We start from the raw sequence: 22,798 nt of genomic DNA, 5'->3' as shown, positions 1-22,798 counted from the left end.
TCGAGTAAGCCTTCCATTGATAGGGTTTCAAGATCTGAGAATCTTGTGTTGCTGCTGCAAATATGTGGAAAATTCCATCGCCGGGAAAAAAAAAAATCCCAAACCATGAATTGAGTGGGTTGTGAAGTGTCACAGGAATTTCGAGCGGTTAATTGATCGCATTAATTGAATCCCAGGTTCAATTAGCATAGTTAAGAACTTGCAGCGCAAATAAAACGTCGCAAGCTGTAAAAAGGCATTTCAACCACGTCTGTTTCTTTAAATGTGGCTTGCTATAGTTTCAATTTTTTAAGACTCCAGAACCTCAAAGCGCAATAAGAGAATCGCTTCCTCACTGAAACATAAAGCATAAACTTGTTATAATATTTTAATAAGTGACAGACACAAAGAAGGCACCAATTTAAAAAAAATCAGATTTTATTTATTTCTGCTATTCAGTTTGGAATTAACTTGTACTTGTTCCTTTGCTTTGTTAACCTGTAACAACCAAGAATGTCAGCATTCTTTTAATTGGATTGGCTTGATTTGACACATACAGTAGTGGCAGTTAGAATCTGGATAGGACTCCAGACAGTGTTTGGGAAGCTATAACAGTAGGTGTATTCTAAACATTACAGGTACCCCATGCAGTGATGCCAGCACAGGGGTAACCTTGTCCGTTTACAAGCTAAAACAGTAGCTGTATTCTAAACATTACAGGTACCCCATGCAGGGATGCCAGCACAGGGGTAACCTTGTCCGTCTACAAGCTAAAACAGTAGCTGTATTCTAAACATTACAGGTATCCCATGCAGGGATGCCAGCACAGGGGTAACCATGTCCATTTGCAACTGTATTTGTGCAAACCGAGGACGTTTGGAGGGAGATGTAAATTATTCTAGCCAGGAAATGGGAAAATATTGAGAGACTACAGCCATGGCACCCTCACTCATCCCGAAGCAAGTGGAAACGATTCTATCATTGCACAGCGTCGCCTGTCTCACTCCTTCAGAGGGGATTGAAAGGCATCAGACAGGCTGGTGGCTCATTAAGTGGGATGGCACTGATTACATTTGGCCTCTAAAGGAGAGGTTTCGTGGATGGCATGCCACGGGTAATCCGCTTTTATGACGCGAAGTTGGCGCTACACTGCTTGTGCCGTGCCGCCTGGCGTGCGTGGCGCAGAGCGTGGTGTGCCTTATCGCATGCATCTGGGTCAGGACCATTTCTTATTTCTGTCTGGTCCAGAGAAACGAATTGCCAGCAGTACCCTCACCGCGCCAGTCACACTCACAGAGGCACACTGCCGCCTCTTCAGGCACAACCCTTTGGCCCAGTTTCGCTCTGACGAACCAGGCAGTAAAGATACAGAGGGCGGTAGCCGGTAAGCTGCCGAAAACAGCAGGTACTGTATCAATTGCGCCGGGGCTTGGCTCCAGCTCCACTTCAATGCCCAGCCCCGCTTGCTGTTTAATGGAGGTATTGAGTGAGGGCGTGGGTGCCAGCAAGTGAAAGCAAAGCCGGGGAATATCGTTCGCCAGATGCTGCTCTCACTGTGAAACAAAGGTGTCCTGTCGCATTGAGCCGTACACCAGCAGCAGCTCTTCCCCTTGGGTTTGGAATCCAAGTCTAGGTAGAATAAGAATAAGAATAAGAATGAGAATAAGAATAAGAATAAGAATAAGAATAAGAATAAGAATAAGAATAAGAATAAGAATAAGAATAAGAATAAGAATAGGAAAAGGAAAAGGAAAAGGAAAAGGAAAAGGAAAAGGAATAAGAATAAGAATATTATAGATTTCCATTTCATTTTTTCTTCCAGGTATGGACTTCTAATTCCATGTCAGGCATATTTTTGCAGCCAGTCCTGTTGTCGTCAGGGCTTTGTTTGTGATGAGCTGTAACATTCCGGAGCAAGGACAGAGACAAAGCGTGGCACTGAGTCAGAGGACAGCGTGCGTCTCTGTATTGATCAGTCAGAGCAGCAGGGCAGCGCGGCAGGGCTGCAGTGTGTAAATTCAGCCACCTAGACTGAATTGTTCCGGGCTGCGTTTCTATCGCAGGGAGCTTCAGGCACGGCGGAGGTGGGGGTGGAAAAAGAGATGTGCCACCCCCTGATCTTGTTTTGCCGGAGAGATGAACTGATATTTCTCCCTGGATGTGTGTCAACATCCAGCTGAGTCATGACCTTGCTTTACAATCCCCAACTTCCCTGAGTGTGATTTTTTCACTAGGCAAGCAGGTGGCTTTGTGGATCAGGGTAGCGGTTTGGATAAACGAGAATTAAAGAGCAAAGTCCTGCAGTTACACTTTCCCCTCCAGCGAGATTTCGCCCAGTTTCCAAGGCAAGAGATTATTACTATGTATATCCAGTAGGGGGCAGCACAGCAGTGCAGCGGTTAGCATTGCCGCTTAAAGATGCTGGGGGCCCTGGGTTCAGTTCTGGACCTGGGGTGCTATTTGCATTACGTTTTGCATGTTCTCTCTGTGTTTGTGTGGGTTTTTGCTCAGTGCTCTGGTTTCCTCCCACAGTCCAAAGACACGCTGGTAGGTTAATAGGCTTCTGGGAAAAGTGGCCCTGGTGTGAGTGTGTACGTGTCTGTGTCTGCTCTGTGATGGACCGGACTCCCATCCTGGGTGTATCCTGGTATCCTGCATTGTGCCTGTGGCTTGCCAGGATAGACTCCAGTTCCCCTGCCACCCTGTATTGGATGAAGCAGTTGGAAAATGGATGGATATTCGGTAGGTGAATGGCTGAGGACAATGTCACCTCATTCCAACCTTTCAAGTTTCTAAACTTGTGTTCTTAGATCCGCTGTTCCACTATGGGCCTGACTGAATGTGGGTGGCTAGAAATCCTGATTTTTTTGCCCGTCTTCCTCCCTTTTGAATGTGAAACAGCTGAAACAGAGGCCCCTTTTAATGGCTACGACAGACGGTGCTTTGTTAAAGGACTGTTGTTGTTTGTTTTTGTTTTTTTTTGCCGGTTTATTTAAACATTCTCTACAAAAATACACCCGAGGTGAATAAAAGAGAAGGAGCAAGGAAAAACAACACAAGTGGGAATGAGGACAGGAGGGTGTCCGGATAAGAAAGCGTTGTGTCAGAATGAGCCCCAGGAAGCTGAAGTGACAGGCAGAGGCAAGAGCATCCCCCCCAGTCTGGGAGAACGCAGATGAGATGCTGCTCAGAGCTTGAGACAGGTTGTCGCCCCCTGTGGGCCAGGGGGTGTAAGTGCAGGTGCTACTCTCACCCCAGCGAAGCAGTGGGTGGTCAGTCTTCAGGCAGCTTCAACCACACACCAGACATACAGACAGACAGCAGAGTTATGTAAGACTGCAGTCTTGAGCTACATCCGTTTGCTATATCAGTGCCTCTGCCTATGAATCAACCATTTTACGCTTGTTCTCTTTAATTCCTCCCATCTACTCTGCTTTCTTCATCAGTCTGTGTGTTGTTTGCACCGCTGCAAAGAAACTAAGGCCAGCGTTGCTAAGCGACAGTTACACTTGCAAGCAAAATACTTTTTTTGTTTATGTCAGGTCCCCCTTCCCCAGTTTTGGAATTTTTCTTTGAATTTTCCTAGTTTGCCCTGGCATTTATATAAAACATTCTCGTTGTCTTGTTGTTTCCTCCCTTTCTGTCAAACTCCAAAAGATAAACTCTAATAACATTCATATTTAAAGAGTGCTTATTAGTAATGAATGCTTGGTCATGCTTGGTGATTTGGAAAAAAAAACACATCGCTTTGTTGTGGCAAGCATGTCAGTGCCCAGGGCATATCTCGGCTTTGTGTCTTTTAACACACGTGTATCAATGCAAGGTGTTCCTCTCCAGCATTGTCCCCACGCTGCACAATTTACAGTTTTATTTTGTGCATTTTCTGAACGCGCCAATTTCACAATCAATCACAATGCAGTACAGGGCTTCCAAAGAATGTATAGCACAAGACGGGAAGCTGTTTTCTCCATGAACAAGTCTGCAAATACTGGTGTTGATTTTTCCTTGGGGAAACCTGCCCACCGCAAAACAACTAATTGCTATCTGCTTTTTTTTTTTTTCCATGGGGAGAACTGAAGATCACTTTATTGGCCATATACAATTTCTTGCATTAGGAATTCATCTTTTTGCATACCCAACCTTGCTCTCTATGAGACACACAGACAGAGAGAGAGAAGCTTGGGGTCAGAGCACAGGGTCAGCGATTTATACAGCACCCCTGGAGCAGTTGGGGTTAAGGGCCTTGCTCAGGGGCCCAATGGAGTAGGATTCCTCTGCCAGCTGCGAGATTTGAACCGGCAACCTTCCAGCCACAGGCGCAGATCCTTAGCCACAGAGCCACCCTGAAAACCCATACCATAACCCATACTATATCCTCACCTTCAGTTTATCTTCTTGTTGGTATTTGTTTTCGAGCTCTGGAAAAGTAAAGCACATCACTGAGAAGAGGTTCTGGTATTTATTATCATTATTTTGTGTGGAGTAGATGTTTACAGAGGGACTGAATCCGCCCCTGTGGGGTTTAACTGACTGTAAAATAGAAAGCAAACTCAGACAGGAGAGATCCAGATAGAGGAAATGTTTCTTGGCCAGGCGATGCTCGTTTGAAATGAAATATTCAGGCAGATTTGAAAGATCCGATATCTTCTCGCTATCCTGATAACATCGGTAATGAACATGCAAAACCGTTCTTTTCTCTTTTAGATCCCAGCTTCCATTAATGTCTGAGCAACATCTGAGAGTGCAGATTTATTACCGGAACCACACACTTCATAGTGCCATGCCAGAAGAGTTTAAACTCCCATATTTCCAGTCTGGAGCCTACTGGGTTTTTAATGAAACGTTTCTCTCTAATCAAAGGCTTCATAACATTCGGACTCCCCCGCTAAAATCACGTAATGCTAGCTGGTGTTCCGCACACTCCCTTGTTCGCAATTAATGTCACTTGTGCATGTTTTGTGAGTTTACTGCTGAATTTGGAATAATTTACAAAGCTGTAATCAAATCTGTGTGAAGCAGCACATTTCAAGTAACAAGTAACACCAGCCTGCAGATCCACTTTGAATACCAGACCTTAGACAAGGAGCATTACAGAATTACTTTCCTTACTGCAGGACTTTGAACTTTACAACAGATTGCTTAATTCGCCTTGATTGCTTAATTAGCTCTGGTGCTTAAGATCACTTTGAACCTTCAGGATTAGCTGGAACAAAGACTCGGAATGGAATGGAAGGGCTGAAGTTGAATCACCCATGATGTAGACCAGGAGTTCTCAATCCTGATCCTGAAGGACCACACACTTATTGGTTTTCTCTCCAGCCAAGCTTCATTGAAGACTTAACTGGACTGAAAAGTTGTGCCACAGGAACGTTTGATTTTACTTATGAATTGCAAAGTTAAAAAGCACCTTCCAAGATGTTTAAGATCTGACAATACTCACCCAGTTCCAACTAATCCTATTATTAAGGCAGTGAAGGGTTGAATTGTGTTACTGAGAGTTTGGCTGGAACAAAATCCAGGAGGCATAGGTCCATCAGGATCAGGATTGAGAACCCCTGCCTTTGAGAGACTTCGGGTGTCTCCCAGGAACTACTCGAATATACAGTACAGTACATCCTCATAAAGATTTCCTGTTCATTTTACTTGTGACAAAGTAAAAAAATTAGACTGAGATCTAATTCATGTTCATTATTGTTTGTTTGTTTGTTTGTTTGTTTGTTTTTCATTTGTTCAAAGTACAGTCTTTGTGATTGCTTCTGCATCACACTTTGAGGTGGAGTATCAGGTTAAAACCCATTTCAATCCACTGCTTTCAATTGTGGCTGAAAAATAATTTGTATTCTTTCGGTTGTAAATGAGTCATAATTTAATTTTGCACCTAACGTTACACATAAAATGTCAAGTGTGAAATAAAAGTTGGAATGATTTCATAAGATTATTGCAAATGATTATGTGGCCACAGGCTTTTATTTCCTGGGTGAGCTCAGTATGGAAGAACGACAGAAGTTCTTTAAAAAACTGTAAGTGAAAAATGATTTCTTTAGAGAAAAGGTTCTATTTTTTCATCATAATCTTTAAACGGTCTAGCAATCAAGCATACTGTCATTCTGAATAAATGAGGTCCTTGATGTCAAGCCATTACAATAGTGACAGAGCATATGTCCCATTTTTTTCTCAACCATTTTTTGTTAAGTTTAGCCATTAAGGTTTACTTTCAGATTTTAGATTCTGATCAAATGATTTTTAGTTCTCAAGTTATTATTGAGTTTTATGTCATCTTTGAATGAATGAACACAAAATCCCCATTCTGTAAACTGTGGAGGCTCCTTTTTTCAATAGTGGTACAACGATCCTAAACAATTAAAATAATAAAGTCATTAAGGCTTTCTGTATCTTTTGTGCCGTGTGTGAAGTGCATGTTTGTGCCAAGCACTTTAACGTGTACAGTAATAGTGAATAACTTCCCTTTCTAAAGGAAATTAATAATAATTAATAATATTAGTACTGAAGTGAGGCTATAATTCTCCATCTGTATGCAATGAATATCTGCATTTCTACCAGAAAATAAAATAAGATTGCAATGTGGAATTGCATGTATAAATGACTCCAAAGGCTTTATTTTGTATGTAAACCATATGTTTTCTTAAATATTTTTTCTGTTATTAAAGGTAAATCTATTGATAGTGGGTAGTGAATTATGAACCAGACTTGCAGTAAATAAGGTCTATTAACCATGTATAGCCTATAATATATACTGAGAGACATTAGAAATTCCACACCTATTGATGAATATTGGAATCGATGGCATTTGTTACATTATTCAGTGCCTCTCGGTTTACAGTCTGATTTTATTATGTTCAAGTTCAAGCTTATTTGTCAGTCATATACAAGTATACAGAGGAGTGAGATATCGTTCTCCAGGTCTACGGTACGAGCACAGACAGACACTGACAAGATTGACATGGGGGTGGTATAATATAGTTGGTTAGGTCTCTGACCTCATGACCTCATGACAGGGTGGGTTTGCAGGTTGAAGTTGTTGCACCTTGAGCCAGGTTCTTTGTCCCAGTGGCTCCAGTTCCGGGATGAACTTCAAATATTTAGACGGTTGGAAGTGGAAGTCAAAAGTTTCCACGTCTAGGTTCCCACGGGTAAACTAATTAGTTAATTAAGGTTCTGTGCTGTGGTGATGTGGTGCTTCAGTGGCAGAAGGGGGGTTTGTTCTGCTGAGGTAATTGAGTGAAAAGACCAAACTGAATTTCTAATGCTCTACTCACCATCATCCATGCCAGCTGTAGAAGGATGGTTCAACATCGCCTTCACATTCCTTATTCCAGGAAACAGCACCGCCTCATAACTCTCCAATTAGATGGGGAGCTCCACTTTGTTGGGGAAGGCCATTACTGAGCTGGAACAAATGTAGGGCTGTATTTTTTTTTTTACTTAATTCAATTGTGGTTGTTTTATTTTTGTCAAGGAAAAGGAAGGCAGTCTGAGCAGCTTAATCAAGATTACAAAAGGAGAAATTAGTCAGATGAGCATGTAGAAACTATAGGAGAGATCTGAGGTCAATAGGGAAAAAAATGACTGCAAAGGAGTGAACGCTCCTCAGAAACATTTTACATAACGTTTCCGAAAAAAGGAGGCAATAATGTACTTAGAGCAGAGTGCTTAATGTTTAAATAGGAAATCGGAGAATGACGGATGTTAAACTTCAGACTGTTAACATCATTGCGACGGCTTCCTCTAATCATTGAGTGGAGCCAGACTGGAGAGAAAAAACATCAGTATTCTTGCATGCCACAAGTCTCCACAACCCTTTAACCCCTTTCACCCCACAGAAGAGGCATGTCATCTTTTGAAAAGACTCCCAAAGCTGCGCTGAATAACTTACAAGCGCTCCACTTCCATCAGGGCCATTTCTAGGCTCGATTCTGCTCATCATTTTGCATCAACACAAATGAAAACTACAAACCTCAAATGAGCGCCATGCCCATCCAGCCAGCTGATAATGGAGTTGCTGACAAGCGCTGAACTGGCCTCTTTACATACTGATAAACTGCACTCTCTGTTTTTCCCTGGAGCGAAACCGTCTGTGAAAATCTGTTTTTTTTTTTCCCCAAGCAACAGCAGCAGCAGTAGCAGTAGCAGCAGTGGAAGTCAGTACTGTATGAGTGTACACTGTGGGCTGTCATGCCCACCAGCTCCTAGCCTCTGTCAGTGTGCCTGTAGAATGCCCCCAGCCTGGTAAACTCATCAGCAAGTCCACCCACACAAGGTTCACTACAATCACTTACACCTACCAGGGACCTGCGGGAGTGCAGCTTCGGAGGCCCTGCCTGGAGAGCAGGGAGATGGGAGAGAATTCCACTCTAAGGGAGATGAACCCTCAATTAAGGGGATCGCTGTGCAGCGGGGATGTGTGCGCTGTCCTGCGATAGCAGTCCTAGCCGCCACGAAGCTGCTGAGGTGATACTTGCCTGACTGTGGGAGCCCACTGTGTGAGAGGGCGCGGGGTGCTTGATTCACTGAGAATGACCAAAAATGCGCCATGATCCCCCTCTTTGAGAAAAAGAGAAATGAAGAGAGGCATGAACTCAGTATGCACTGTACAGTATGTGCCGTATATAAAGCTGCAGTGAATAATTTACCAGCGCAGCTGAAAGATTGTAATGTGTTTTGTTGGTAAAAGTAGGACTACAGTTGATATTAATCAACTATAATAGATAAGGCTCTTGCATGTAACTCAGGCGGTGTTTGAGATGAGTGAATTATGGATGGGAAGTGATACACAATATCCAGAATGCTAGGAGCCGGTGTCACTTGGATCTTGATCCTACACAAGCATAGCTGGCATACACACGGTCACTTTAAAAAAGGGGGAGACCCCTGTGTGAGATTGCCGTTTCTCCTTATTGCCTCATTATTCTTCCCTCTACATTCCAACAGAAGCAGCTCAGTCTGTGCTTCCTCCTTCCAGCAGCTAGTGGCAGGAGAAACACCTCCAGCCACAGACCGCGGGCCTGTTGTTCCAGCAAAGCACACAAACGTCAGATTGTAAAAACCCGCCCTACTGTCGGTCCCCGAAAGGTTTGTCAGTTACCTGGAACTACAGCTCCTGGTCACCCCTGATCCTCCCAATTTCTCCCGAGTAAATGGCTCCAGCCCTGCTCCTTATCTGTTCTGCGGTTGTACAATTCGCATGTCACTACTTAAAGAGACAGGGCTGAAAAAGAAAGACAAACTAGTTGCAGACATGCACACTTCTGGGCATGCCAGATGTAGCAAGCGATACTGCCCATGCAGGAAGCAAAGCAAAAAGTTACTCTTTTTTTTTTCCAGCCCACCACGTTGCAAAATGCAAGCAGTGGGTCAGGAAACGTTGTCACCTTTTATCTCTGAGTCAGCGTAACTCTAAGCATAACAATCATGCTATAAAGAGACTTTAAAAAAACATCCTGCATGCCATAGAAACCCTCTTAAAAGTCGATCTGTTGCATCAGAGAGCTGCATAGGAGCATATTTCTCATTTCCTCTTGCCCCCCTATGAGTGAGTACACCTACTGTACCTGTATCTCACGTTGAGGAACACCCAGAGTTTTCCCTGTCAAATTCATGGCAGAATGTATATTTTCCGGACGAGTCCAATTCTTTCTCCTTTCTTCTACATGACTTTTTGGAATCGCCAAAGCAATGTCTGATCCCACAACTCTGGAAAATGAGACGTCACAGAAGGCGACTTAACACCAAGGTGATCGCAGGGCTGCACCTGGCTAACCAGACCGGGTGGTGGCAACATCACGAAAAACTTTGCAGCGTAGTTCAGCAAGGACGTGGCAGGCAAATTTGGGATGTTGTTTCTATAGAGCACATACAGTAACAAAAGCCGCAAGCTCCAAATTATAGAAGCTACTGTGGTCATTAGTAAGTCAGTGAGCCAAGGATCTTACCCACCCTGGAATCAGCTTTCATGTGGAACACGTGCAGCTCTGCTCTGCTCCTCCAGGGACACAATCACTGTTGCAAGTGAGCTCAGAGCCACACAACACTATTCCCTAGACCACAGTAAACTCCCCTGTACCAAAAGATGGGGTTGTCTAGCACAGCAGAACTGCACAAGTTTCAAGAGGGGTGATGTCTGTAACATGCTTAGTGCCTCCGAGTCCTGTTACACCTCTCTGCAGTGACTCCTAGACATCAGCCAGAGAAATCCATCATTACACCAGTGTAACACATTGAGCTCTGTTTAGTCTTACTCTTATTGTATGGTACCTAGTTAATGACATCTGACAGGGACATTAACCAGTACATCATAAAAAGATACCTACTGTAAAAGCTTGTAAAGAACAAGGTTAAGTATGAGAGGAGGGCATTTGGCCTATCTAGATTGATCCTAGGATTTCATCCAGCTGCTTCTTGCAAGAAACCAAAGTATCGCCTTCAACATCATGGCAGGGTAGTTTGGTGCATACTCCCACAACTCTTGGTGTAAGGTATTGTGTTCCACATAGTTTCCACTTGTTGTCCTCTGGCTCGTGTTTCACTGTTGATTCTCAGTTGCACTGGGTTGACTTTGAACACTTGTGTCTGTTAACTGACATTATTGATACATGTATTCATTACCTTTAACAGAATGAAAATGTTCTGGTGTCGCCATGGAAGGAATGAAACCTAAGTGTGTGTTCTTCCTAGCATGGGGATGAGCAAGTCCCCCCATTACATCAACCCATACAGACAGAATTCGTGGCTGTTGTTCAATAACCAGATCAGTGGCACATAAGTACCAATTCGGTGCTCTGGTCCAACTGGCATGTAGAGTAGCTCATGAACTCGCAGTAAGAGCAGTGCTGGTGCACGGGAGACAGGGGCTCAGAGGAGGATCTATTTAAACAGCATTTTACAGTCTCCAGGTCGGAAACTCATAATGTCTGTTGTAGCTACTGAACTCCCACCCAGATCTCTTTTCCCCTTTTCAAATTGAGCATCACCATCCGTAACGTGCACACTGTGCCACTAACTGCGAAAGGCACAGGAACAGATGGAAAAGTTCCCGTTGTCGGAGGAGTGATGTCCTGCTCTGATTCTCGGGGGCTCTAAAATGATTACTTTGGAAATCATCCTTATTTTTGTTAATGCCTTGCAGCAACAATAAAAAAACCGCATTGACGTTGGTTATGTATTTTAAGCATCTTTAGAAAATAATTGTAATCATTATAATGTAATGGGTTTTTGCAGGCCGATTTGTTTGTTCTAAGCAGAGTTAAATGGATTATGGTGGCATATTTAAATTTTAATCCTATCCAGGAGATTCATAGTAAGCATATTGCTCATCTTATTATTATTTTTTAGTTTGTGTTTGCCAAGAACTAAAGAAACTCACATTGCTTTTGATGAGTTTTAGACACAATTGGCTAACTGTGCTTTTTTTTTCTTCTTAAACTACAGAAATCCATACCAGTTTATTACCTCAGACTTCAAATGTGCAAATAGAAAAAGTCTGGCACTTAAGTGTTAGGCATCCTGGATTGAGCACTTGTCAATAACAATTTTGCCATCTTTATTTTCCTCTGAAATGTGGTTGCATATAAGTGAAAAGAACCGTTTATTAGAAGCAGAATGCATCTTATTTTAGGTTATAGACTCGACAAAGCCCTTTGTTCATAGTCCTAGTTTTTACCTTGGATTCTGTAGCATTAAGCAAACTGAAGTTACAAGACTCTGTGGGTAAAAGACTGTTCAGCTCATCCAACTCACTTGGTAGTTAGAAGTTAACTGATCAGATATAAACAATTATTAAAAGATGCCAGAGGATCAGCTTCAACAACATGGCTGGGTAACTTCTTCAATACTACCATATTCTGTGTTTTAAATGCCCTTTCACATACTGTAGTTTTCATTTGTGTCCATTAGTTTGTGTTTCACTTTTCATTCTGAAGGAGTTCACTGGGTTTGCTTTGTCAGTTCTGATGAGGATTTTTAATACTTGGATCGATGTTGAATACTTGGATGAAACCCTAAATGTTGACACCCGTTTACGCACAATCCTGTAGGGATCTACTGTATTAATAAACAAATAAAGTCTTGAGAAACAAGTGTGACCAATTAAGTGAATCATTGGACCCCCCAACTACGTCTCTAGGTCCCCCTCCAGAAGTTGTGTTCTGGAAAATCAGAGCAGCCTAAGATTCAAACAGAGATGTGTTCCAAATACAGGGATTTTTCACTCATGGTTGATATTTGAATGTGTCACGGGGAAAAAGCTACAGTTTCCTGATATTGTGGCACAAAAGAACATGAACAAAAAGGTTGAAAGAGAAGTGTCAAAGGTAACATTTCCAAACTTATATTCCTTCTGCTTCTCTCATTATCGTAGCTCAGTACTTAACCTGAGACTGATAATCAAGAAGTGTTTCCAACATGCTTTTTCTTTATGTTGTTTGAGGTTATGTAGTTTTGGAGTTGTTTGATGTTTATATAGCATAGCACCAAAAAAACAGGTCTAAAAGTCACACTTGCCGTTAACTGTTAGACTCGATTGAAATCTAGATGGTTGTCGCAGCTCCTGTAGGAGTGCTTAACTGTGGTACTCTATGCTCTTGACAGCTTCAGAGTCTTGTCTGCTGCACACTGCCCCCTACAGGTCTGAAGTGTTACAGTATTACAGTTTCCCAGTGTCCACAAACACACCTCCTCTTGCCTTGATACTTACCAGAACAGAACACACGCCTACATAATACACCACATGTTTCTCGTGCCCATGAGTCCTATGTTCTTGGATCACACTGACGCTGGGACATTTTTGAAAGTGTAACAGCAAGGTGATCTCTCCTGAGTCCCCAGATCTCCTGCCAATGAGCCCTGCTGTTTGTCTGAACAATACTACAGGGAGATAACGTGACAACAAACCCACCAACCAACTAATCAGTCAGTATGATAGAGGGTAGAGTATCTGTTAATAAACTGCTTCCCCAGTGCTGTCGGGGAATGCCCAGTGGGGCTGAATCTGTGTCAGGCTGTGCCATCTGTTTTGAAGACTTTTTGCTTCTGACCAATCTGCCCATAAGACGCTCTCTTTCACAACTGTCCTTAGAGCTGGATTTCCAATCTGGCTCATTGCTGTAATAATAAAGGCTGTAACGCTCTGTGATGTTCACTTATCTTCAGTATTGGACAGTTTTGACCCAGATCTGCCCCAACGCAGGACTGGGGGTGAATTTTCAGTTCATCTTCGGCCTCTTATCCCCTATCAAGGATTTCCTTGCTGAAACTCAAGGAATGCGACAGCAACGATAGTAAAAACACGCTTCAACAATTGTGTGTGCTGTGGGGGGGGGTGGACAGAAATGCTGGTGACCTAAAAACTCAGCTTGGAAGACGATTTCCTCTGATATTCTCAGATCCCCACAGTCATGATGGTTATTAAAAGATGCGGGGAGCTTGGAAGGTGTTCTGGTGGTTACCATGGAAATCTCCTTGAAAAGAAAACCGCAGAATGCCTCTCCATTTCTCTCATTTACCGGCGCTGAGCACCACTCACCCAGGAGCCCTGACTGAGAGAGCGCGCTGAAATTCAGGAAACAGACTGGGCAGGTTGATAACAAGACAACACTGCCCCCCCAACCCCTCCGACAAAAAGCACACACATCGCAACCCTCTCTTACTGTACCTCCCCACATCATCTACCCGCAGAAATATTTCCCTTCACACCAGCCTATTTTCTCCCAGAGGTCTCTTGGGATTCTCTTGACTGAATGGAATGTTGCAATCGGCTGCTCTGCTGAAGCTTTCTTGGGGTTTGTGTCCAGTCCAGGAACGACACTCCTGCACACTGGTAGCACAGCACCAACCATGCCCTGTGTATACCCAGGACATTGAAGCTGAAGACTGAGGGCAGGCAGGGAGGCACTCTTCATCAAAGAGTTGTGCTTGTGAGAAACAAGCTACCCAGCCAAGTCATTGAAACTGATACCTGGCTTCTTTCAGGTTATGGCTGGATGAGGTCTCTGGGTCTATGAACTACTAACAGAGGAGCGAGATGGACTAAACGGCTCCTCTTTTTGTATCTTTTCTTGTGTTCCTACCAAGAGGTCCTCTAGATGACGTTTCGAATCTTCCTGTTCAGTCTGATGCTGCTAGCAGCAGTCAAACCCAGCTCCCAGAGGCCAGCATTGGTATGCTGGCTATAAGGACACATGGACTGCAAGTGTAATGCTTAACCTTCCTGCACCAGGGTGACCACAGCTCCTTCAAACATGACTCACACAGGAGTGGCACGGTGGTGCAGTGCTTAGCATAGCTGCCTTGCAGTGCTGGGGACCTGGGTTCATGTTCCTGGGGTGCTATCTTTGAGGGGGTCTGGGTGTTTGCACCATTTTGCGTGGGTTTCCTCTGGGTGCTCTGGTGTCCTCCCACTGTGTGCGATGGACTGGCGTACTGTCCAGGGTGTGTCCTGCCCTGAGCCTGTTGCTCGCAGAGATAGGCTCTGGTGCCCCCATGACTCTGAAGAAGTGTTTAGAAATGGATGAATGCGACCTGGGCCAGAATCTTAGGAGGTCAGCTGGCATGGATTCTCCCTTTTTCAAAACTCAACTTTCATTAGCTGAAGACAGAAGTCCACATTTTCCTTAGCTACAAACTTCCAGTGATTTTTTTTTGTGTGCATAAGGATCCATCTCCCCACCATTGACATAACTGTGCTAGCAGACAGGCTGAGTGAAATCTTGGTTCACCTGCGACTTGAAATGGTTAAGAGTGCCAGGATCCGGGATGTCCCCTAGACATTTTCCCCGCATCCATAATGCAAGACTGCATTTCCTGACTCTCATCGGCCAGACAGGAAGGAAAGAAAGAAATATGGGTCACATCTTGACCTAGACTTGACTCCGCAAAGCTAAAAGCAGAAATATTGCAGTTGATGCAATGAAGAACGTTCAGCAGCTGGATCTCTCTGCTTCTACGATGCAATCCTCCCCAACATCTTCATCTTTCTGCCCTTCCTTCTGATGCTTTACATTGTTTTTAATGTTTCACAACCATCTTATTCCACTCCCTTCAACAAACAACATCTGGTTAGTGAGCTGCTCAGCTCATTCTGTGAACCACCGATCTTTGCTCCAGTGTAAACATCAGTGCCTTGCAAGCAATCATGAAACTAAAAGCTGGAGGGTGCTGCCTGGAGTTTATAGCCCTGCTTGACTAGATAAGCACTGTCTTATCACAGCTCAGCAGAGAGAGAGAGACAATAGGGTCCACTTTCTTTCCAAGTGATGTTCTGACTGCCAGGAAATGGGCTTGTCTGAAGCAGCTACACATTACACTTGGCTCTCAGGTATTCACAGTTGAAGCCTGGAACGGGACAGCATGTCCCCTGCCAGGAACTGGAGCTTATTAAAACCCCCCCGACAGCCTGCTGCTAGTTGCACTGACAGCTCGGCGTTCCCATGTCTCTCTGAGAGCTCCTCTGGCAGGCAGCAAGAGCCCTGGCAGCCTGTGAGAGTGGGATTTCACTTCCTCCGTAAATGAGCTGCTTTGTTTTCATCTGAAAGTGACCGGCTATGCATTTCTCAGTCCCTCTCCCCCTCAGGAAGGCTTGTCACACTGGGCACCGGCACTGGGCACTTGGCACTGGGCACTGGGAACTGTCCACAGGTCTCTGGTCACTGGCACTGGGCACTAGGCACTGGGAACTGTGCACAGATCACTGGGTACTGGGAACTGTCCACAGGTCTCTGGTCACTGGCACTGGGCACTGGGCACTAGGCACTAGGAACTGTGCACTGGGCACTGTGCACTGGGAACTGTCCACAGGTTTTTGGACCCTGGCACTGGGCACTGAGCAGGGCACTGGGCACTGGGCTGGGCACTGGGCACTGGATGCCGGACACTGGATGCTGGACACTGGATGCTGGGCATTGGGAAATGTGCACTGGCCACTAGACAGACACTGGGCACTGGGCACTGGGTACTGGATGCTGGACATTAGGTGCTCTTCACTGGATGCTGGGCACTGGGTACAGGAGGCTGGATATTGGGTGCTCTTCACTGGATGCTGGACGTTGGGCACTGCAAACTGGGTGTTTTGGAGCTAGGCACTGGGCACTGGCACAGAACAGCACAACAGCTCCTGGACAAAAAGACAGTTCTAAACAAAACAGAAACCAGCGCACTGTTATTCATTTGAAGACCATGGACCCCATCATTTAAAACACAACGCTTTACTTGCAGGGAAAGTGGTGCTAATTCTGACAGTGAGACTTGAGCAAGATCCCAACAAAAAACGAATTTAAAAAAACGTACAGAAGCAAAAGCAATATCACTTCAAAACCTCGAGGCCGTGATGACTTCAAAGAGTTCAGTGACTTCACCCTCCCTTGAACTAAGCCCGTTCTATTTCTTCTATTCTGAATTAATTTGCTGGCAAATTATCTCCCACAGGTAGTGACTCAATGCTGCCTCATTGTCTAGAGACAACAGTACCAGTAATAATTAAACAGCAGTGCGCCCTACATTGCCCAGTCCGGAGGAGCAACTGCAGTGTCAGGAGTCTGTCCTCGTGGCAGGACACTTACTGGACACTGCCCGCAGAAACGACACTCATGCTGAGAGGGCTGGCCCTGAAGACAGGCCCTTAGGAAGCAACAAAACATTTGATAAACACATTCACCAAGTGTCAGAAAATCACGGTCTCGTTTATAGAAATTGACGCACACACCCGACAGGGAATCGCCAGCAGTCTGAGATCTGCTTCTCCGCCAGTGACCCCTGCGCCCTCTGGGAAGTAAGGGGGACACATGGCTCACCTGCTGATCAGCCTGTCACCAGGGAGGCTGGGAGCTCCCCTGGGCCTGCCAGGAGAGTTAGTTCTGATTGGTAGAGAGCTGCTCTGCGCAGTGATGTCACCACCAGCCTGCAGGTGGCTGGAATTCACAGAAGTCTCTGTCTGCCAGAACCTGTCCTAGCCCTAGTCCTGCTCTGACTACATCCCAGCCTTGTCCTCGTGAGGACACTTGAAGGATTTTAGGATTGCATTGCGTGCATAAACATCCAACATCTGGATTGCAGAGTCCTGGGTATAAATCCCAATTCTTGTTGCTTTTCACCTTTTTCTTTAGACTAAAGACTTGCATTTGTCATTGACTGTAGTCCTGTGACAATGTTCACAAATGCACAAGACGAAGTTATGGCAGTGATAATACAGATATTGATGTGGGAGGGCTTGCAGTGAAGAACATTTTCAAAAGGGGTTAAGGAGGACAGAGCACTTTCTGAACGAATGCAGGCTTGGGCAGATGAAGATGTGGACATTCACAGGGCTTCCAGTTAAACTCACCCTACAGTTGTAATCAGTTCCATTAGCCAGGTCCATTTGCAACTAGTATCACTCTATTGAGGCAGCTATGGACAGCCGTACCGAATCAAAATCAGATCCGTCAGGCACATCCTGCTCACTGGAAGCAAAACCATTTTTTTAGTCTGAACGCCTCCAGCCGTATCCTTTGTTTTGTTTTATCAGGGGAAACACTGAAGATGTGTGTGTTTTTTTTTTTTTTGGAGGACGGGTTATGCAATTTACTTGAGCGCCACCTTCGCGTTCCGTCTGTAGCTCTGTCTCCGCGGGGGATGAGAAAACTAAACGACGTTTTACCGCTTTAATGTTGACACATCCCGACCGCAAGCTTAAAACTTACAACTGCAAGAACCCGTCTCGTCTTGGAGGACGCACGTGCCTGGGCGGGCGAGCTCGCGCTGACGAGTGCGGGGGTGTGACGAGTGGAGTGGAGAGATGTGGGTGTCTACAGTATGTGCGTGCCTGGGAGGGTTAGTATGCACGTAAAGTACAGCACTAATATCGAACCCTGAGATCAATTTTAATTTGCATTTCACTTATGAACGGAAGCTCTAACGAATTTTTCCAAACCCCATCGCAGTGTCGTATGTAGAGTGGGTATCGCAGATCTAAGCACTGACCGTTGTGAGCTCCATAATTTACAATATACAGTAGTAAGGACACAGCAGAGAGAGTTGGAAAGTACATTTCTCCTGTAAATGAACAGCAGTGAGCGAGAGGGGTTCGCTACGGAAGGGTGTTTTTCTGTAGTAACCCATTAGTGAAGTTTTTTAGTGGCGTGGTTTTATTAAACAATAACATTGCAGGAAGTGGGTACAGTACATTTAGCACGAGTCTTATATAATAAGTACGCGGCGAAAGCGAAACGCTTCTTACCTGCAGTCTTCCTCTCGGTTTGGCTGACAGCGAGAGCAGCCACGCCGGTTTCAGAAACAGCCAAGCGCTGAGAAAGCGACTGGGTGGGGGGTGTCGGCGTGTTCGCTGAGCTGTGTTCTCGAAGCGTGCGTCTGCTGAAGGGGTTTCTGCAATAAAATGAAAAAGGCTGTCAAAGGAGAAGAAGGGCACTCGGCCCATGTACTGTAGCTCCACCTGGACTTTTCACTAGCTAATTGATCCCAAGGCCTCATCCAGCCTTGCCAAGGAAAAAAGACAGAGCATCAGCTTTAACAACATGGAGTGGAGAGCTTGTTCCAGACTCCCACGGCTCTTGGTGTAAGGACCTACCACCTATTCTGTTTTAAATACACTTCCCCTGTAGACCTCATCTTCTTCCGGGTATTTAATCGGATGTTCTGCCATAAATACTGTATTTCAAACGTGGGACCCTTTCTGCCTCTCAGGAATTACAAACCCAGCCCTTAAGGGTGGGTTGCCACTGCTCGTAGGGGCATCTGCTGAAAACATTTCTGTAGAAAATTTAACCCAAGGGGTTAAATTGTGAGACTGTTGCACAGATGTAACCTGGACCCACTGCAGGATCTTCCTTCATGGACCATCATGATGTTTTTCAAATCTTTTGTCCACCTCTGCTCCTGCTTCCGGCTAGCTGCCTGCTTTTTAGGCTTCGCCACACACAGGCGGGCTCTTCGAATGACTGCAAAAATACGAATCTGGTCTAAAACCAGATTCCCCGAGGACCTCACATGGTCTCTCAACGCCACCTGTCTGATCAAGAAAGCGCAACAGTGCCTGTACTGCCCAAGACGGTTGAAGAAGGCTAAGATATGTCCCCGGATCCTCACTAACTTTTACAGATGCACTACAGAAAGCACACTGACAGGCTGCATCACAGTGTGGTGTGGCAACTGCAGTGCTGCTGACCGCAAAGCCCTACAGCGGGTGTTGAAAACTGCCCAGTCCATCACTGGGGTTGCCCTCCCATCTATACAGGACATTTATGACAGACGGTGCTTGAGGAAAGCTCTAAGCATCATCAAAGACCCCACACACTCCAAGTACAGACTGTTTAACCGCTACCATCTGGAAACGGTACCGGAGCATTCGGGCCCGGACCACCAGACTCAGAGACAGTTCTTACCCCCGCACTATCAAACTATTAAACTCCCAGCCTCTCTCACCTACGATCTGAACCTCACAGTGCCTTCTTTCTTACCAAAAACTCAAACACACGTGGAAATCTACCTCTACCTTACATGTCAAAAAGCTCACTCCCTATAATTTTCTATCCTTTATTTCATTCTGCTGATGCATGTTTTTGCACATCTGATGTTGTTTTGCACATTACCTGTTACCTTTTTGTTGTTTTGCACACTGCCTGTTGTCTCTGTCTTCCTTTTATTATACAATTGCATTGTTGTTTTTTTGTACCACTTATCGTCTGAGAGCTAGCTCAATAGCATTTCGTTATACCATATACCTGTATATGAGTGTAATGACAATAAACTTGAACTTGAACTAAGACAGGTCAAATTCACGGCTAATTCAAAAGAGTGTCAAGCCAGCCAGAAAGCAGGCAGCTCATGCCATTCCCTCCCGATTCTCCGATCTAGTGTGCTCCTCCAATAGTGAGCGCTCTCCGGTGCTGAAAGGGTGCAAAGATAAATGAGTTTATTTCACAGTAGGCAAATTGCTCACCATTCAGTCTACACTGGTGAATCACTACATCTGCTTTACACTTGTTCTCTCCATCAAGTACTAGAGGGGCTCTCGTTTGCTCGTACGGGGGCTGAGTGGAGCAAAAGGCCCCCTGCCCACAGCTCGGTTAATTGTGGGATCTTATTAATGGCATCCTGCGGCAAGATCGACACATCACATCACCCCCTCTCGCTGAGTCCTGCAGCCTGCCAGCCTCTTCTGTAACGAGAGCGACTCACACCATCTGCTTTCTGGCAACTTCGAGCCAGTGTGACCAAGTATGGCCAGCAGCCATGTCGCCCTGCGGCTGGCAGCCCCCTGAGGCTCAGCAGGTGGGAGCCTGGTCAGTACCTGGATGGGAGACCTCCTGGGGAAAAACTAAGGTGGCTGCTGGAAGAGGTGTTAGTGTGGCCAGCAGGGGGCGCTCACCCTGTGACGGGGACACTACCCTGTAAAAAGGCGCCGTCCTTCGGATGAGATGGAAAACTGAGGTCCCGACTCTCTGATCATTAAAAATCCCAGGGCGTTTCTCGAAAAGAGTAGGGGCGTCCTGGTCAAATTTCCCATTGGCCTTTACCAATCATGGCCTCCTAATAATCCCCATCTCTGAACTGGCTACATTACTCTGCTCTCCTCCCCACTGATAGCTGGTGTGTGGGGAGCGTACTGGTGCACTATGGCTGCTGTCGCATCATCCAGGTGGGGGCTGCACACTGGTGGTGGTGGAGGGGATCCCTATTACCTGTAAAGCGCTTTGAGTGGAGTGTCCAGAAAAGCGCTATATAAGTGTAAGGGATTATTATTGTGTTGAAATCTGACTCTGGCCTGGAGGCGTTACTCTTGACCTGGCTTGAGGGAATTTAGAACTGACACCTGCTGTTGCATGTGACACCTCAGGAATAGCTCAAAGGCGGGGGGAGGGACAACATCAGGAATAGCCACTGGGCAAAAAGGGGATGGTCAGTCTTAACCCCCCCCAACTCATGGTATTAACATGTTGGAATCCAGGGCACAGTGGGAAATAACGTCTTGTGTGTATTTCCTTCTGTTTTCTCTGGAAGCAGCCATTTTCAACACAATTAAACTCATCTGAAACCTTCACTTCAGAGCATTGTGACTCCTTGCATCCCTACACAAGTCAGGGACACAGGGTAGCCTTTTCCCAGCAAGCAACAGGAGCAAGGCAGGATACACCCCGGACAGACAGCAGTCCATCGCAGGGCACACACAGACACACACACACACACCAGGGCTAATTAACCACCAGCATGTCTGTGCACTGCAGGAGGAAACAAATGACAAACTCCGCACAGAGAGCAAACCAGAAACTGAGCCCAAGAAAATCTTAAAAACAAATAAAAAACTGGCAAAAATGTCATACTTTACAGTATGAACTGTGGAAGACTCTCAGAGCTGCTGAAAGAATCAGCCTCCTAGTCCTGCAGAGCACTCTGTCTGCTGGCTTTTATTCCAGCAGGACTCTTAACTGCTTAATTGAGTCCTATCAAGGGAACTAATAACGGGATTTTATTTTGCTTATAATATTTTGGCTTGCAAATTGTAAAAGCAGAGATAGTTGAGTAAAGTAAATGACCCAAAATGAATGAGCCCCAGAGCCACTCTTGTCTCTGTCAGGTCAGCCAGTGCACTGAACTGCACAGTCCTATAAACCAGCAGGTGGCCATTCAGGTATGTAAGGAAAATCAATTAACCGGGCTTGCAAACGAGTTCAGAGCTTTCCTTGCTTTGCAAAACTGCATTCAACAGGTCCATGTATTTTCTATTTCAAGTCTCGAGGTACCGTGAAAGGCGTTGTATAAAACAGAGATAATTATTGTGTTTATCCTTTTTGTTACGTTAAGGTTTGCAGGTACGAAGGAGCGCATTTTAACTAGCTGGCTAATTCTCGTTGCCGTATTTGACCTTCCTTGTTAAATACGACTCACGGCGATGCCCAGAGTGAATAATGAAACTGAAAGCTGGTACTGTATCTGCGAGTTTCCGGTTTCGCTTTCGGAGCCTGGCTGTTAACGCTCCATAGCTGGAGGAAGAGAAACAGCGGCCTCTCCTGGCGACTTTGGGGAAATCACCCAGCCGTATAACCAAGCGCCGCTTCAAACGCTCGGGTAAGCGAGACTGGAGAGGATAGTGTGAAGTCATCGTCAAAACCGTCGTGCGAAAAAGAAAGATGAATACAGTCGTATACAGTATATAGATAAAAACTGATCTGATTCGTTAGGCTGTCCACCAAAAAAAAAACCCCACTAAATTCCGACATAAGGCAGAATTATAGTTTTTTCTACACTTCCAAACATCTGTGGGTTATTTCTCTCGTGCTTATGAAAAAAAAAGTCATTTATTTACGGCCTTTATTTTGTTGAAACTATATAAAAGTTATATACTGTTTATGTGTATTTAGTAAGACTACAATTTGCATTCTGCTAGCAAGTACCACATTACAGTCAAACCTTCTAGGAACTCCCTGATTTGGTTTTTAGACAGATTGATCTTGTACTCACCTATCAGAATAATTACACTACCCGCCCTCTTTTTAATCCTTCAAACTAGTCTTTTAAATCTTTATTAATTCTTTTACTTGTTTATGTAACAGAAATTGATTTATAAAGCAATATAAAAAGGCTTATTTTAGATGTATCATACGTTTAGAAAAAAAAATATTGCGAGCTCGCAATTTAAGCAGATTGGAACAGTGCACAGTGATTGAAGTATCCTGACCCACCGGGTTTCTTAAACAAGAGCGGACTCTTTAATTGAGCGTTGTGTAACCTACCTCTAGGTCCCACCCACTGCCGAGCATTCGAAGAAGATAATTGGCCAAGGCTGAAGACAAACATCAATCTGGTTGGTTGAACTACT

General features: G+C 45.0%; 1 long non-coding RNA gene across 1 annotated transcript; it reads right to left on the bottom strand.

The window, feature by feature from the left end:
* Positions 1–430: 430 nt before the first annotated feature.
* Positions 431–22,797, bottom strand: LOC107079000 (uncharacterized). The gene is made up of 5 exons (XR_011182695.1): positions 22,713–22,797; positions 18,203–18,348; positions 9,083–9,205; positions 7,257–8,541; positions 431–1,608 (listed from the first exon to the last, which is right to left on the bottom strand). It is a non-coding gene; the product is annotated as an uncharacterized lncRNA (long non-coding RNA).
* Position 22,798: the final 1 nt, after the last annotated feature.

The sequence above is a fragment of the Lepisosteus oculatus genome, chromosome 19, assembly GCF_040954835.1.
Source record: "Lepisosteus oculatus isolate fLepOcu1 chromosome 19, fLepOcu1.hap2, whole genome shotgun sequence".
NCBI lineage: Eukaryota > Metazoa > Chordata > Actinopteri > Semionotiformes > Lepisosteidae > Lepisosteus > Lepisosteus oculatus.
Note: the sequence above shows the minus strand (reverse complement) of the source record. Positions and strands in the feature narration are given on the sequence as shown.